The sequence below is a fragment of the Lutra lutra genome, chromosome 4, assembly GCF_902655055.1.
Source record: "Lutra lutra chromosome 4, mLutLut1.2, whole genome shotgun sequence".
NCBI classification, from domain to species: domain Eukaryota; kingdom Metazoa; phylum Chordata; class Mammalia; order Carnivora; family Mustelidae; genus Lutra; species Lutra lutra.
Window position 1 is genome coordinate 168932968 of NC_062281.1, and position 15157 is coordinate 168948124.

A 15157-nucleotide genomic window follows, 5' to 3' on the forward strand; every position below is an offset into this window, starting at 1 on the left:
AGGTCGATCCACCCACCGTTGGAGGTAGGTCCTTAGTTGCAAAGACGGGCACCTTTCAGACCGAGCCAGGAGCACTCAACAGGTACACCGTGACTGGAACAGGGACACACAGGTGGGGCCGTGGTGAGGACACTTAGCAGGATAGGAAAGTGCAATCAGGAAGTACACAGTGGCCGAGGCGAAAAACTTGGCAAAGAAGTCCGTTTACACCAATCACCAGGAGTGTTCACACAGTATTCTCTCGCGCAGCTCACGGATGCACCCCACCCCGCCCCGCGCCGTGAGGGTGCTCTTAGGTCCCAGGTCAGGCAGTCATGGCCTCCCACTGCAGCACAGCACTTTCCACTGTTTATCCGTGGCCTTAGGTGAGGAGGACAGATTGCTAGGCCCATTTTACCCTCGAGAAATTCAGAAAAGGCTTAATTGCCCTGTCTGGAAAGGACTGGAAGGAGGACCAGGGGCTTCCACGCCAGGGCCCCAGGAGCCACCTTTGCCATTTTTGAAACCACCAGTGACCTGGGGCAGAGGGGAGACTTTTTGGTGAGAAGATTGGGGCTGACACCTGCCCTCAAGTGTGTGTGTGTGTGTGTGTGTGTATGTGTTTAAAAGGGGAACACAGAACCCTCAAGCTAGAGGATGAAGCCTCAGCAGTATCACGTGCTCTCTTTGAAGATGGGGAAACTGAGGCTTAGAGAGCCAAAGCCCTCAAAACTGAGAGCTGACTGTGTACCAGTACTTTAATTTTCTCTGCCTTATCGTAGGCATGCATCCTATAAGGTAAGTATAGTGTAACAGCCATAAAGTTTTATGGTAAAAGACACTGTATATGCTCCACAGGTATGGCTTAATGGATAATAGTAGTAACAATAAAATATCTATGTGTCCACTAGCTAGCTGAAAAACTAGACCCATACCAGTAGCTTTGAGACCCTCCACATGCCTCCACTGCAGCTTCCGCCCTTCATCCTTGAAGGACCATTTTCCTGAATTTTGTTTTAATTGTGCTAATCATTTCCTTGGTTTTCTCTTGGTTTTACCACTTCGGTATAAATCCCTAAACATCATATTGTTTAGTTTAGTTTTGCCTTTTTTGTGTGCAGATGGAATCATTCTATAATTATGTGACTCCCTATTTTCACGCAGAATTTTTTTTTTTAAGATTTATTTTTAACTAGTCTCTGCACCCAATGTGGGGCTTGAACCCACAACCCCAAGATCAAGAGTTGCACATTCCACCGACTGAGCCAGCCAGGCTCCCCGACATAAAAAAGAAATGTTTTTTTAAAATACATTTCTGTTGTCAGTGTCCCTATAAGTTATTTATTTTACGATTGAATAATATTCCATTTTAGAACTATACCACTAGTTATTTGTCTGTTCTGTTATCGGATGTGATTTCTGGGATTTGTTACTTATTTACATAGGTAGCTGTTACTAGGCATGTGCTTTGAAATTCTCGTACATATCTTAATGCACTTGTAGAGTTGAAGCAACAAAAACTCAAGAGTTTCAGGGCGCCTGGGTGGCTCAGTGGTTTAGGCTTCTGCCTTCGGCTCAGGTTATGATCGCAGGATCCTGGGATCGAGCCCCACGTAGGGCTCTCTGCTCAGCGGGGAGCCTGCTTTCCCCTCTCTACTTACCTCTCTGCCTACTTGTGATCTCTGTCTGTCAAATAAATAAATAAAATCTTAAAAAAAAAAAACCCAAAAACCTCAGAGTTTCAGAAAGGTGAAGTCGTTTGCCCAGGGCCTGTAGAGTTGGGATTCGCAGAGCTCCTTCTGAGGTACTCACCTCCAGTACCTTCCTGTTTTAAGAGGCCACAGAAGACCTAGGGAGGAGGGAGCGTTCATTTCTAGCCAGGCCGGGAAGCTCTTCCTTGGGACTTGCCTGACCCTGTCTACCCAGGTCCCTGCCTTGTTGCCTCTCAACTTTAAAGACCCCAGAATGTTCCCTCCTATGCCCCCCAGGGGAGGGCCGCCAGCCAAGGAGAGAGGCAGAACAAGGCCCCTTTCCATGCCCTACTCCCCACCCCCGCTGGTCTCAGCTACTCAGGCTGAGCGCTGAGGATACCGAACTCCTGATTTTCAGCGCCACCCTTTTATAGTAAGGAAAAGCTCAGTGCCATGAGGCATTTATTCATTGCAGGAACTAACTTTAAGATAAGAAAAATATTAAGAAACAAGCCCAGGTTAATCACTGTGATGATGGTAAGTCAGCCGCAGCGATAACGCCTCACCTTGAAGGACTGCTCACCAGGCTGCAGGCACTGGGCCAGTGCTTTGCATCTGCTTCTTCCTTGGCAGGGAGTGCCCTCCCCTCCTTCCCTCGGACTGCCACCTGACCAATTCCATTCATCTTTTTGATGATGTCACCTCCTCTGGGAGGCCCGCCGAGACTCTTCAAACGCCACTCTGCTTCCTCCCTAGTGCTCCCACGGCACCCGGCCTGTGTCCCTACGTGCCGGATTGTGATTGCCTGCCTGGGACCTCCTCTGGGAGGTCCAGTGCTGTGCCATTTGTAGCCAGCAAGACCGGGTGATGAGTCATGCAGCTCTGTCCCCTCCCCAAGTGAACTGAAGTCTCACTCTCTTCCGGCTCTTGAAGGCGGCTCTTTCCTGAGAAGCTGACTCTTCTGCAGAATCCAGGGCTGCTCTGGGGAACCCCTGCTCCACTTACAGCTGGATTTTGCAAATGTTGGCCTTAATTCCCAGGAGCACTCTGGATAGAATGGTGCCCAGCCTACGCTTGTCTGTCTTTGGAGGCTGGGCTCGTCAGCTTCCTTCCTGGAGCTTGCCTAATTTCTTACCACCTGGCCAGCCTGGGTGAGGTCCGCAGAGGTCCAGAACTGGTCACCCACTTGGTGGGGGATGGGGGACCTGGAGAGAGAAAGGTTGCAGGAATCACCTTGGCCTTTGATAGCTCCACTGGGCCACTCAGAATGGGGAAGACCCCGAAGCTAGATCGATCACATCTGTAGGAAGGGTGGGCAGGCTGCACCTCAAGCCTTAGCAGAGTAGCCACAGAGGTTAAATTCATCAAGGACTTCTAGAATTGGAGAAAAGAGCAGGTCCCTCCCATGTCTTAAGGTTCCTAGTATATTTTATTTTAAGTTATTTTAATTTTTTTTTTTTTTTTTACCTACGTAATCTCTACCTGGGGCTCAAATTCACAACCCCGAGATCGAGTCACGTGCTCCTCTGACTGAGCCAGGCAGGCGCCCCGTCTCCTAGTATATTTTATTTTATTTTATTTTTCTAGTATATTTTAAAAAGACATCACAGTGGAGCTACAAAAAGAAACCAAACAAACAAAAAAATTGAGGTAGGTTTGAAACAGTAATTGAACAAAATAACTTTTTTCATCATGTATTCAAATGCAGTGGACTACTGACAAGATAGTAATTGGGGGATTGGTCTTAAAAATATATCATTTCCTTGGAGTAATGGCTGACTGTAGGGTAGGGTCAAGGAAAAGGTGAGTTGGGAGCACCAGGAGACACCAGAGTTGGAAAGCGCTCAAAACGCAAAAGGATAGAGTGTGTCCCAAGGACCCAGGAGCTAAATTGCTCCGGTGGCCACAGCAGCAACCATTAGAGCAATAAAAGAAATAACAGAGTATTAGATTATAACCCAAAGTATAAAATGTATATCCATGAGTCCATGCTAGTAGAAATAACTTATTGCATAGATAGTTAACCCGGAAAGAAGAAATAAATCTTCCTTACTGGAGAATTCCAAGTAATCTATGTAGATGCTCCCTTCCGGGATCTGGAGTTCATGAGCCCCGCCCCTTCCACCCCCACCCCCCCACCTCGCAGTGGACTTCTGACAATAGAGAAGGAAATGGGAAAACAGTAATCTTAGGGTGGAGAAGCCTGGCAGTCACTACCTTGACCAAGTGCTCAAGGTTACTTTGCCAGGAGTGAGCATTGTGGCTGTTGTGCGAGCCTGATATCACGTGATGAGAAGGGCACATCCCTTCTGTGATTCTTCTTCCCCAAACCCATGACCCCAGAGAAAGCCTCAGACGAACACCAACTTAAGGACATTTTACAAAACACTTGACAGGGGCTCCTTAAGACTAAAGAGCACAGAGGGGCGCGTGGCTGGTTTAGTCTGGGAAGCATGCCATTCTTGATTTTGGTTCAGGTCACGATCCCAGGATCGTGAGCTCAAGCCCTGTGTTGGGCTCTGCACTCAATGAAGAGCCTGCTCGAGATTCTCTCCTCCTTCTCCCCAAATAAATACATAAATCTGCCCCCCCCACCACCAAAAATGAAAAGTATGGAAAGAGAGAAACAGTCACAGCCTAGAGGACGCCTGTAAACAAGCCAAGTGGAAGCAATGTGGTTCCCTGGGTTGGTTCCCGGATCAGAGCGAGGGTTGATAGAAAAGCCAGTTAAGTCCACAAAAGATTGGACTTCAGCAACAAAGATGTAGCAATGTTGTGTGGTTGTCGCGTTCACAAATGGGCCACTGTGGTGTGAGATGACAGATGACAACATCAGAGAAACTGAAATGGGGTGAGGGGTGTATGGGAACTCTGTATATCTTTCCAGCTCTTCTATAAATCCAACGTCAACTCCAAAAGTAAAAAAAGTTGATGTAAAAAAAAATCTGTGTATGTATATAAAACATCATGGGCCTTAAGGCGGTGTGTTTTGGCAAGGGGGCCGATGTCTTTGTTCATTTCCATGGGTGTGTGTGTACACTGTGACCGAGTGTATTTCCATTGGAGACAGTGTCCCAAGTCTACACTTGGGGCCTTTTTGTCCCTGGGGCCCTGGCCAGATGGCCCTCCTGCCTCCCCTTCCTAGATCCCACCTACTCCCACTCTCCCTCTACCCAGGTACCCCTGCTTCCTCTCTTCTGAACCTTGAATTCTGCTCACATTATGCATGGTTAGAGCTGGAAAGCTCCGGAGAGACTTCACTAGCCTGGAGTCTTTGTTTTATAGATGGGGAGATGGATGGGGAAAGGGACTTGCCCCCGGCCACACAGCAAGTTAATTCAGGCACAGCTGAGAACGGGACTGGCCGGGCTTTCTCCATCGCTGGCCTCCGTGGCCCCATTTGCGGCAGCCCTGAGGTTCAGACCCACGCAAGTGCTTGGAAGGCTTGGTGACTCACTCAGGGACTAGATCAGGGCAGTGCCTAACCCAAAGGAATGGTCGTATCTCAAGTGTCCGTTAAAGGGGGTGGGTGCAGCCGCGGTTTGCCCTTTGGCCCCACTGTGTACCCCCTTGCTGGGTGAACCCCACCTGGTTTTGGAGATCCAGGAAGACATGGAGGCTGAAGCGGGGGTGGGGCAGAAGGGTCAGTCCTCTGGCTCCTGCCCCAGAGCTACTGCACTGAAGGGGCCCAAGAGAATTCTGTAAAACCTTAAGGGTGTGCACAGGGGTCGGGTCCCCAGTTTTGGGTTGAATGCTCCCTCATCTACACAAAAGGGAACACAACCTTGGTGATATCCTGGGGGCTGCCAGACAGGCCCCTGGGCTTCCATAGGGCCTGGAGAGTAAGGGCTGGGCCAAGGTGGCCTTGCTGCAGAGTGTGCTGGGCTGGCCAGTCATGCCTTCTACCCTGGATGCCCACTGTCCCCTATACTATGTTCCCACACTTAACTGTGATGGTCTGGGACTCCCCCTGGCTCCCCACATGACTGTGGCTCCCTAGGACGGGATCTGGCATGCACCGATGTCGATAGATGCATGTTGAGTTAATATGTGAGTGAGCTCGAGGGATGCCAGCTGTGTTTGGCATTAGGCTTCTACGTTGTACCCTCTTTGCCAAGTGCAGCTCATACATGTCCCTTCTGAAAATGGCAGTCCTGGGCCTTTCCAACTGAGCCACCTGTGAAGGTTCAGGAGGGAGTGGAAAACTGGAAGCTGGACATGGATGAAGCTGCATCTAGGCCAGATCTAACCCCAGAGTCAGGAGCCTGCTGCTAGCCGTGCTGACGTCAGCTCACGTGGTTCACATGCCCGCCCACAGACCGGGTTGTCATCTCCACCAGCTCACAAGATCCCAGAGGTCATCAGTGTGTAGCTCACTTGCGGGTCAGAAGGGGTAATGGGCTGTTTGAGATACCACTGGCTGATAAACACAGGGCAGGAAGCTTGCTGGTGGTCTCCACAGCGCCCTTGCCCCATTCTCCCTCCTGACAGTACTGGGAATTTCCCAGACCCGTTGATCTGGCCAGAAATGACCCCATTGCAAGTCAGAGTAGCTCAGCCTCCAGGCTCTAGTAATTGGTCAGGAAAAGGCACTTGACCCAAATCAGGCCAATCAGGGTTAACAAGTCTCAATTCTAGGTCTTTTCTTTGCGCTAACTGTGAAGCAAGCTCTCTGATTTTTGCCAATCACAAATGAGTAAAGCAAGCAGTGCCAGGAGCTCCTGGAAGCCACCTTGTGACCATCACAGGAGGCAGAGCCAAGAGACTGAAAGAACATAGATCCTTGGTAACAGCTGCCAGATCAAGCCTTGCCTGAAGCTATTCCTAGCTCTAAGCCTTAACTTCTATCACTCACAACGGAAAATATCCTTTATATTGGTCTCAACAACGACTTGATACTTATTAAGTATGTAATAATTACCTAAATACAGCATCGGGGATAAAATCTTACAAAATAGGAGCTCTGTGGGGATGTTTGGAAATAATAGAACTGACTCTTAGTGGTGAAAAGGCTAGCAAACTGCTGATCTGGTTCACCATCTGTTGTTTGGCACATGGTAAGGCCCAGAGAAGTCACAAGACTTGTTTGAGATTTTATAGCTGCTCAGTAGGCCCTCTGGCTCTCAGTCCACTAATTCTTGATGTTTCATGATAATGATTGGAATGCTTGAATTTGTATGCATTTCCTGTGAAATCATCCCTACCTGTCTTTTCCCCCCTTGTCTGTTTTCCCACAAGGCAGAGACAAGAATGGCAGTAATCCTCTTCATATTGCAGAACAAGGAGACAGAGGCCCAGAGAGGCTTAAAAGATTTGCTAACATCACACAGAAAGGTGGTAGCAGAGCTGGTCCTGGAGTCCGCATGTCCTGAATGTCACTTAAAGTTCAACCCCCTCTACCTTGTCCCTTGTGCTTACCACTTCTGCCTCCATGAGGGTAGGAGTAAAGATTTGGGGCATGGTGGGGTCCCTTCTTCTGGCCAAGTGAATACAGAGGGCTTTGAGTTGTATGGTCTAAGGAAGTGATTGTAGGCCAGCACCAAGTTATGAGGCTCAGAGAAAACTTAGACCAGAGACTCCAAAAGGGAGGTCAATCTAGAGAGGTAGGAAGCTGTGTGCTTGAGAGTCTGGCTTCATAGTCCATGTGGCCCCAGCTCTGACACCTCCCTCCCCAAAAGTCTTCCACGGCTCCCCAACATTTTCAGTAGTCATGGGATGGATAGAGGCACAGATGCATAGGTGGTGCACTGCCCAATTTGGATTATGATCTGAATGGCACCCCCTGGAGTCATGTAGTTCACAGCTTGTATAACCATACACAGTGAGCCTAGGTTTCATTTCTCAACATGTTTGAACACTCAGACTGGTTTCACAGCCATAAATAACCTTGCAAACCTTTCTCAATAAAAAAAATAATTCCAACTTTTTTTGCAAGGTAAAGAAAATATTTGAAGAAAATTTATTTTATTTTACATCAGTCTGATCCCAGAGATTGTACGAAGAAGTTTCTATCCATTAAGATTCCTTATTTTTACAGGTGACTTTTGACCCTTTCCTATTTAGTAAGTAAGGCCCACTGTTTAGCAGAATTTAAATTAACTTTATGAGGAAGAGTACGATTTATAGACGAATGAATTAAACATTTTGTCAGGCTTGGTTTGAGGACTGAATGTATGCTGAAATTATCATAATAGATTGAAATGTACATGCTGTGAATTTAAAAAAATAGACTTTGCTCTCACTACATGTGAGTTCGGAATTCTTGCATTCTGTGCTTCATTTCTGTGACTTATTTAGTTATTTTAAAAACAAATTTTGTGCTTTGATTCTAAAAGAAGAGATAAGAGAGGAGATACGATCTCCTCAAATAACCCATTTCGGGGACGAATAGCTGTTATTTCCAAAAGATGAAAAGCCAAAATGGCTATATTTTCTCTTTTTAGTGTGGGTTTTTGAAGTCCTAGAGCCATTTTGACGTTCACATAAGATTTTTTTTTTTTTTTTTTGAGCAGGTGATACATAAACAACGTCAAAAGTTCAAAAGGTATAGGTGTGTTTCTAGTAGAAACAAAGCCTCCTCTCCTTGGTTCTTAAAGGGGTCCTGTTCACCGAGATCAACCCAAGTTAGCAGTTTCTTGTGTATCTTTCTAGACAGAATCTGTGCATCTACAAGGGAATATTTACATATATACTGTGCAATCTGCTAGGTTTCTCCTTATTTCTATTCAAACAAGTCCCTCACACCTTGCTTTGCTCACTTCCTAATAAACCTTGTGATAATCTCTACCACTGTGTGTTGTGCTGCCTCATTACTGAAAATATTCGGCCGAAAAATATTTCATTGTAAGGACGCATCATAATTTGTTTAGGCCTTTTTGCCTGATAGACATTTGGGCCTTTCTAATCGTAGCTATATTGGCAAGCAATACTACAGTGTAGACCCTAGTCACCCAGCACTTGGCAACCAAGCAAATACGGAGCAGGATAAATTCGTCTTTTTGAGGCTGTCGGTTTGCAAGGGCTGCCATAACCAAGTCCTGTACACTGGGTGGTTAAACAACAGAAGTGTATTATTTCACACTTCTGGAGGCTGGGAAGTCCAAGGTCAAGGTTCCGGGCGGGGTTGGTTCATTCTGAGAGATGCGAAGGTAAATATGCCTTCTGGTGGTTTGGCTTGTAAACGGGTCACCCTATCTCCACCTCGATGTTCACAAGGCATTCTCCTGTGTGTCTGTGTCCAAATTTCCTCTTTAATAAGGACATCAGTCCTATTGGACTAGGGGTTCACGCCACTCCGAGATGACGCGAACCGAAATCAAGAGTCAGATGCTTAAACCACGGTGCCACCCAGTTGCCCCCAATTCGCGTTTTCTTTGGTGGCCAGTTGGCCTGTTTTTCTTTTGGGTTGGTGGTCTCTCATCCCTTACTGATTTGTAGGAAAATTAACTCTTTTTTATTTCACCTGTTTTCTTTTCCTATGAGTTGATTGTTAATTGACTTTGTATGTGAGTTTCTTTTTTCTTTTCTTTTTCCTTTATGAGGGGGGATCTTTCAGTTTAATGTATATGGACAGATTATTTTCTGTTATGGTTTGGGGGATTTCTGTGATACTTAGGAAGGCTTTCTCCACTCTAAGATGATGACGCAAATTCTCCCATTTTTTTTTCCCCCTGACACACTTATGGCTCCATTTTTTTTTTTTTTTAAAGATTTTACTTATTTATTAGGGAAAGAACATGAGTGGGGGGGAGGAGCAGAGGGAGAGAGACAAACAGACTCCCTGCTGAGCAGGCAGCCGTGATGGGCTTGATCTCAGGATCCAGAGATCATGACCTGAGCTGAAGTCAGATGCTTAACTGACTGAGCCACCCAGGCGCCCCTATGGTTTCATTTTTTAATGCATATAGTTTATTTATTTATTTATTTTTAAAGATTTTATTTATTTATTTGACAGAGAGAGACACAGCAAGAGAAGGAACATAAGCAGGGGAAGTAGGAGAGGGAGAAGCAGGCTTCCTGCCAAGTGGGGAGCCTGCCATGGGGCTCGATCTAGGACCCTGGGATCATGACCTGAGCCGAAGACAGATGCTTAATGATGGAGCCACCCAGGTGCCCCGTGTATATAGTTTAAAAAAAATCTACTGGAACATAATTTTGGCATAGGTAAAGGTAAGGACCCAATTAGCCATCCTGGGTGGATACCTGATGGTACCAAACAAGCATTTATCAAATAATGTGTGAAAGCCATGATCAGATGTAAGCAGTGTGTCGATATGTGGAATTTGCAGAATATTTTCACTAAAAAGTTATCCTGACTGGGGCACCAGGCTGGCTCAGTCAGTAGAGTGTATACTCTTGGTCTCGGCATTTGGGGTTCACCATCTTTTTTTTTTTTTTTTAAAAGAAAACGGGCGCCTTAGTAGCTCAGTTGGTTAGGCAGCTGGTTCTTGATTTCGGCTCAGGTCATGATCTCAGGGTCATGAGATGGAGCCACGCCCTGTGTTGGGCTCGGTGCTCAGTGGGGTGTCTGCTTGAGCATTCTCTCTCTCCCTCTGCCCCTTTGCCTGCTCTCTCTTTTTCTCTCTGAAATAAATACATCTTTAAAAATAATTCTTTCCTTTAACCCATAGATCCATTATGGGTATAGACTATGAATTTGTTATTGTAATAAAAGTTATTCAAAAACAGTTTCATAGGCACACCTGGCAGTATTCAGCCATGAGAAAAGGACTGAGTAACTGTGAATGCCCATTGTAAGCACTCATAAGTTTCTCAAACGGTTCCCTTTTAAAAATTAGTGAATATTTATTAATTGATCATAATATAGAAGTAGCAGATGCTAGTAGTGCATTTAAAGACGTGAATCCCCTGGGAGAACCCCTCAGAATGCTTGGGAGCTAAGAGTTCCCTCAGAACCAGAGGGAGCTAAGAGTCAAATCTGGACTTTACCACCTGTAGGCCCTGCCTCCCCCGCGAACTTGCTTGAGCTCTCTGTGCCATATTTCCACCATCTAGAAAATAGGGACAGAAATAAGGGTAGGTTTGGTGGGGCCTGAAGCTTCTGCAATTTGGGGAGCCCTCTTAAAATTTACAAATGTGGGGTGCCTGGGTGGCTCAGTCGTTTAAGTTCTGCCTTTGGCTCAGGTCATGATCCCAAGATCCCAGTCCCATATTGGGCTCCCTGCTCAGCCGGGAGCCTGCTTCTCCCTCTTCTTCTGCCGGCTGCTCCCCTGCTGCTCGCCCTGCTTATGATCTCTTTCTGCCAAATAAATAAGTCTTTAAAAAACAAACAAACCCCTTACAAATGGAAAGCTAAGCACCCCCCCCCCCCCCCCCGCAGGATCTGGGAAGGGCCTCTCTCCCCTAGATTAACTTTATTGCCTTCCCCCCAGACTGATCTCTGAAAATGGTAGCTTCTTCACGGGGCTGTTGGGAGTTCTGAGTGAGCATACATCATCTGCCCCCAGGCAGGGGTGGGCTGGGTCTGACTCTGGGACTGCACACTCAGGCGTGTAAGAAGCCTGGGCTTTCTTTCTGCACTGAAACCAGCCTGAAGTTCTGACGCCAAGTCTGCGGCTCCCCGGAGGGGGCTAACGCCTTCCTTTCTGTTGCCCTTGAAGTTTTTAATCTGCCTTGCTCTGAAGAAGAATCAGGCATGGGGTGAGAGAAAGGTTTCCATTTTTCTGTGGTCATTATTTGTCTCTGATCATCTGTTCACACGTGCACACGCATGCACACACACACACCTGTCATGGTTGAGGCATCTGGTGTTCTTTCCGAAGCCCCTGGAAGTCCTCCGCTCTCCACAGCTTCTGATCCAGGCGTAGGACTTGGGGGTCTTTGAGGAGTGCCCAAGGAACGCCATTTAGCAGCTTGCAAGAAGATGACTCCTAGTGGGCCCAATTCTAGGCCATACTGATGCTGGCCAGTGGCTAAAGTCGTGCCGAAAAGCACGGATTGGGTGCCAGACAGAACTGGGTTTGAATCCTGCAAGTCTTGGTTTTCCTCACCTGCAGAATGAGGAGGAGGAGAATTCCTCCATCAGAGAATTGATGTGAGGAATTAAATGTCAGGATGTTAACATGGTGTCTGACTCACAGTGCACAAGCTCTGTAACAGAGCTCATCTCTTCACTCTTGTCTGTTATTGATGGGGAAACTCGGGTCCCAGGATACTGGCTGGCTGGGTCAAGAACCCCATGCAACATGTCTGTCCCTAGCTGGAGTAAATAAACAAGAGGCATGCTTATTCGTTTTGCAGAAGACCTAAGACTAGATGCAGTAGCTGGTATTTTAAGTGATCAAACCAGGGTTCAAAGAAATCTAAAACAGATGACAGGATGGACTAACTCCCCTGAAATAAAATGGAACAGGGATGGGCGTAAAGTGCAAAGATTTTTCATGAAAAGGTTTCGGCTAAAGGTTCAGTATAATCCCACGTTAAATGGCTGCCCTGAACTAATGTGATGTCAGGTTTTATCTGTAGAGGTATAAGGTTGAGGATAAGGGAGGTGATCGCTGGAGAGGGTTGGGTTCAATTCTGGTTGTCCTGCTTTTGAGGGGACAGGGAGAGGCTGGAGTACAGGCTGTGGAGGAGGACAAAGGACCATGAAGAACTGGGGACACTGACCTTGGAGAGAAGACCCAGGTACTGAGGAAGGAGCGAAGTATCCTCCTGCCCCGCTCCAGAGAAGAACTGAGAGCCCACTCCGTGATTGTCAAGAGCAGGTGCAAGTCAGGTCAGGAGAGGATCCTGCTTTGAGCCCTCAGAGAGTCTCAAAAACACTGGGCCCTACTGATTAAAAAAAAAAAAAAATCCTCCTTGGCTCTATATACACATCTTACAGTGAACAAATATGTAATCCATATTTCTCCTATTCTAAGGTATACTTAAAAGTGAATATTACTGAAACTGGGACTGTCTTACAATCCATATGTATATTTAATGCATCTTTCTTTTCTGAAAAGTCGTTACTTAAGCATTTTTGAATCAGCAAAGTGTGCAGTTGGGAGCTTTTGGACAATCTGTATTTCTTGTGTCCCTTGTCCCATTAGAATGCATATCTTGAGTTAAATCTATCTAAATAAATAACACATTAAAAAAAAACCAATTAAAACAAAAAACAAAAAACAAAAACCCCAGCATTCTCTTCTTAGTGAAGCCATACCCAATCTATTGAATCCATCAGCGGGTGACATTCACCTTGTCGCTGGCGTCCTGGCATCTGAAGTGGAATGGAGAGAGGCTATTAAATCGGCTTTAAAACATTCCAGAGCAGCAGGTCCTTGGCTGGGAGGAAAAAAAAAAAAAAAAAAAAAAGCACTTCTCAAGAGATGTTATTCCTTCAAAGAGAACTTCCTTCTTCATAAAGAGAATTAGGAGAGCTTTTTGTTCTACGGGGACAACATCTGGATTTGAATATATCCATGCTCAAAAGGAGATTTCTCATAATGGACCGAACTCCAACCACTCAGAGCCCAAGGACTCGCGAGCTTTCAGGAGAGCCTCACGGAGCTGTCGGAAGGCCCTCGTGTGCCACCCGCGCGCTCGCGGGGTCCGAGCAGGGCCGGGCAGGAGGGCAGCGCTCTGCGGCTGGAACGGAAGGAGTACACCCGCCTCCACTCACACCCCTCTCGGGTTCATTTCAAAACACGTGTGGTTTCAAGAGGCTCTTTTTTAATGATACAGCCGCCAAGGACAGCTTAGCATGAAAGACCATTTTTGAGCCAGGAAGAAGGACGCTAGGACAAGGCCGCGGGTTGGTCAAGAGCACTGCGCGGAGCCGGACCACCTGCGGACCGTGCCCGCGGACACACCGGGCCGGGTCCGGATTCCCTGGCGTGCCGGGCCCTTCCGGCGCGACCTTGGGGAGGTTGTGTAACCTCTGGGCCCCGCGACGTCCTTTCCTGGAGCCCGGAGCTGGAACGAAGCCCCTCGAAGGCCTGACATCAGGGATGACGCGACCTCGCAGGCGATGACTAGGCAGAACGCGATGCCACTCCCTTTCCCGTGTCCCGGCGGGCGCGGGTGTGTCGTTCTGCCTCCCCACTGCCCCCCCCCACGCTCCCCAGGTGGCCTGGCTTCTCCAGCCGCTGGCCAGCTGCCCCGCCCCCAGCGCTCCCAGGGCCCGCCCGAACCCCACTGGCTCTCCGCCACCCGGCCGGGTTTTCTGCTGGCGTGGCCTGGCCTGGGGCGCCCCCTCCAGGTGACCGCGGGGAGGCCGGCCACCCGGGCGCCGTGCCTCCTCGCTGAACCGGAGGAAGTCCTTACTAGTATCTAACCTGGATCTCCCCTGCGACCTTCAGAAGTCCGATGGGGCAACGGAGGGTAGCTTGCTCTCCCCGCCTCTGCTTTACAAAATCAGGTCGCATGGAGTCCAAGCAGTTATTTCCCTGGGCTGGCTGGACAATCTTGAGACCCAAATGGAAGGGACCACCTGGGGTGGTCCTCTGCAGGATTTCGGTACTAAAAGGGCCATCTGGGGAGTTAGGGTGTCCTCGGTGAGTGGGGCTCTCACCGGGGTGTGGGAAGGGCAGAGTGGCCCCCAAGGGAAGGTTGTATGTTAGGGCTTTTAAGGGAGAAATAAAGATGGTTACGGAGCCTCTGCCTGAAGGAGGGTTTTGGTACAGACCCCAGCTCACCCACCCAATGGATATCCCCCCCACGGCTTGGCGGCACAGATTATCAGCACTTCTGTGCTGGTAGTGGCAAAGGGCCTTCCGCAAGCCACTTGTCTTCAGAACAGAGGGCGCAGGAAAGTTTTGAGCAGAACACCAGGCAGGACTTCTCAATTATGAGGGATGTAGGACCTCAGAGAGGAAGGCCGAGCTGGGACCTTCCCATCTGGAAGAGCCCCAGGGCAAGTGAGGTCTGGACAGACAGGCAGATGAAGCGCCCTGTCTGTCCTGAGGGGCCTGTCATTAGGGTGTAGTCCTTGGGGTCCCAGGATTGAAAGGCCTTTTGTGAGGTGCTTGGCCACTGTGGTGGGGATGAACTGGGCAGATGAGGATGGGGAGGGGAAGAAGCCAGGTCCAGGGTAGTTGCCACCCTCGTCCTGCAAACTCGTCTTCCCATACTGCCTCTCAGCTCACCTCCTCTCTGGACAGCTCCTGATCCCCCATGAGAGGTCACGCCATCCTCTTCCACGCTCCCACCCCTTCCCTTATGAATGCTGGCTCCACGTCTGGCCTCCCTGCTGGGAGGTAAGCTTTAGCCTGGGTCTCTCCCCAGCACCAGGCACACTGCCGGGCCCATCAGTGGTGCTCAGGGAACGGGTGGCCACTTCGGTTGACTTGGCAAGGGGTCCCAGGTCTTCCCTGGCTTTAGAAGGGTTTGGGCAGGCAGAGAAGGAGGCCAGCCCCAAGGGTTAGGGTTAGGGCAGTCCCTCCTCCCTCTGCATCCCCGACCCCTCAGGCTCTGACCTCCCAGGCGGGGCTCCCCTCCCCTCCATTCAGACAGCCCCTCACTGTGGGTTGGCCCACGTATGG

The 15157-nt window shown here is 48.5% G+C and overlaps 1 long non-coding RNA gene across 5 annotated transcripts; it reads right to left on the reverse strand.

The window, feature by feature from the left end:
• Positions 1 to 34: 34 nt before the first annotated feature.
• On the reverse strand, positions 35 to 13746 carry LOC125098310 (uncharacterized). 5 transcript variants are annotated; one of them, XR_007126793.1, is made up of 5 exons: positions 12838 to 13746; positions 12300 to 12464; positions 11769 to 11889; positions 11417 to 11680; positions 35 to 2875 (listed from the first exon to the last, which is right to left on the reverse strand). It is a non-coding gene; the product is annotated as an uncharacterized LOC125098310 (long non-coding RNA). The 5 variants fall into 5 exon arrangements; XR_007126795.1 differs by lacking the exon at positions 11769 to 11889 and having other exon boundaries at positions 12300 to 12461; positions 12873 to 13733; XR_007126794.1 differs by lacking the exon at positions 11769 to 11889 and having other exon boundaries at positions 12300 to 12461; positions 12838 to 13733.
• Between the last annotated feature and the right edge of the window lie 1411 nt (positions 13747 to 15157).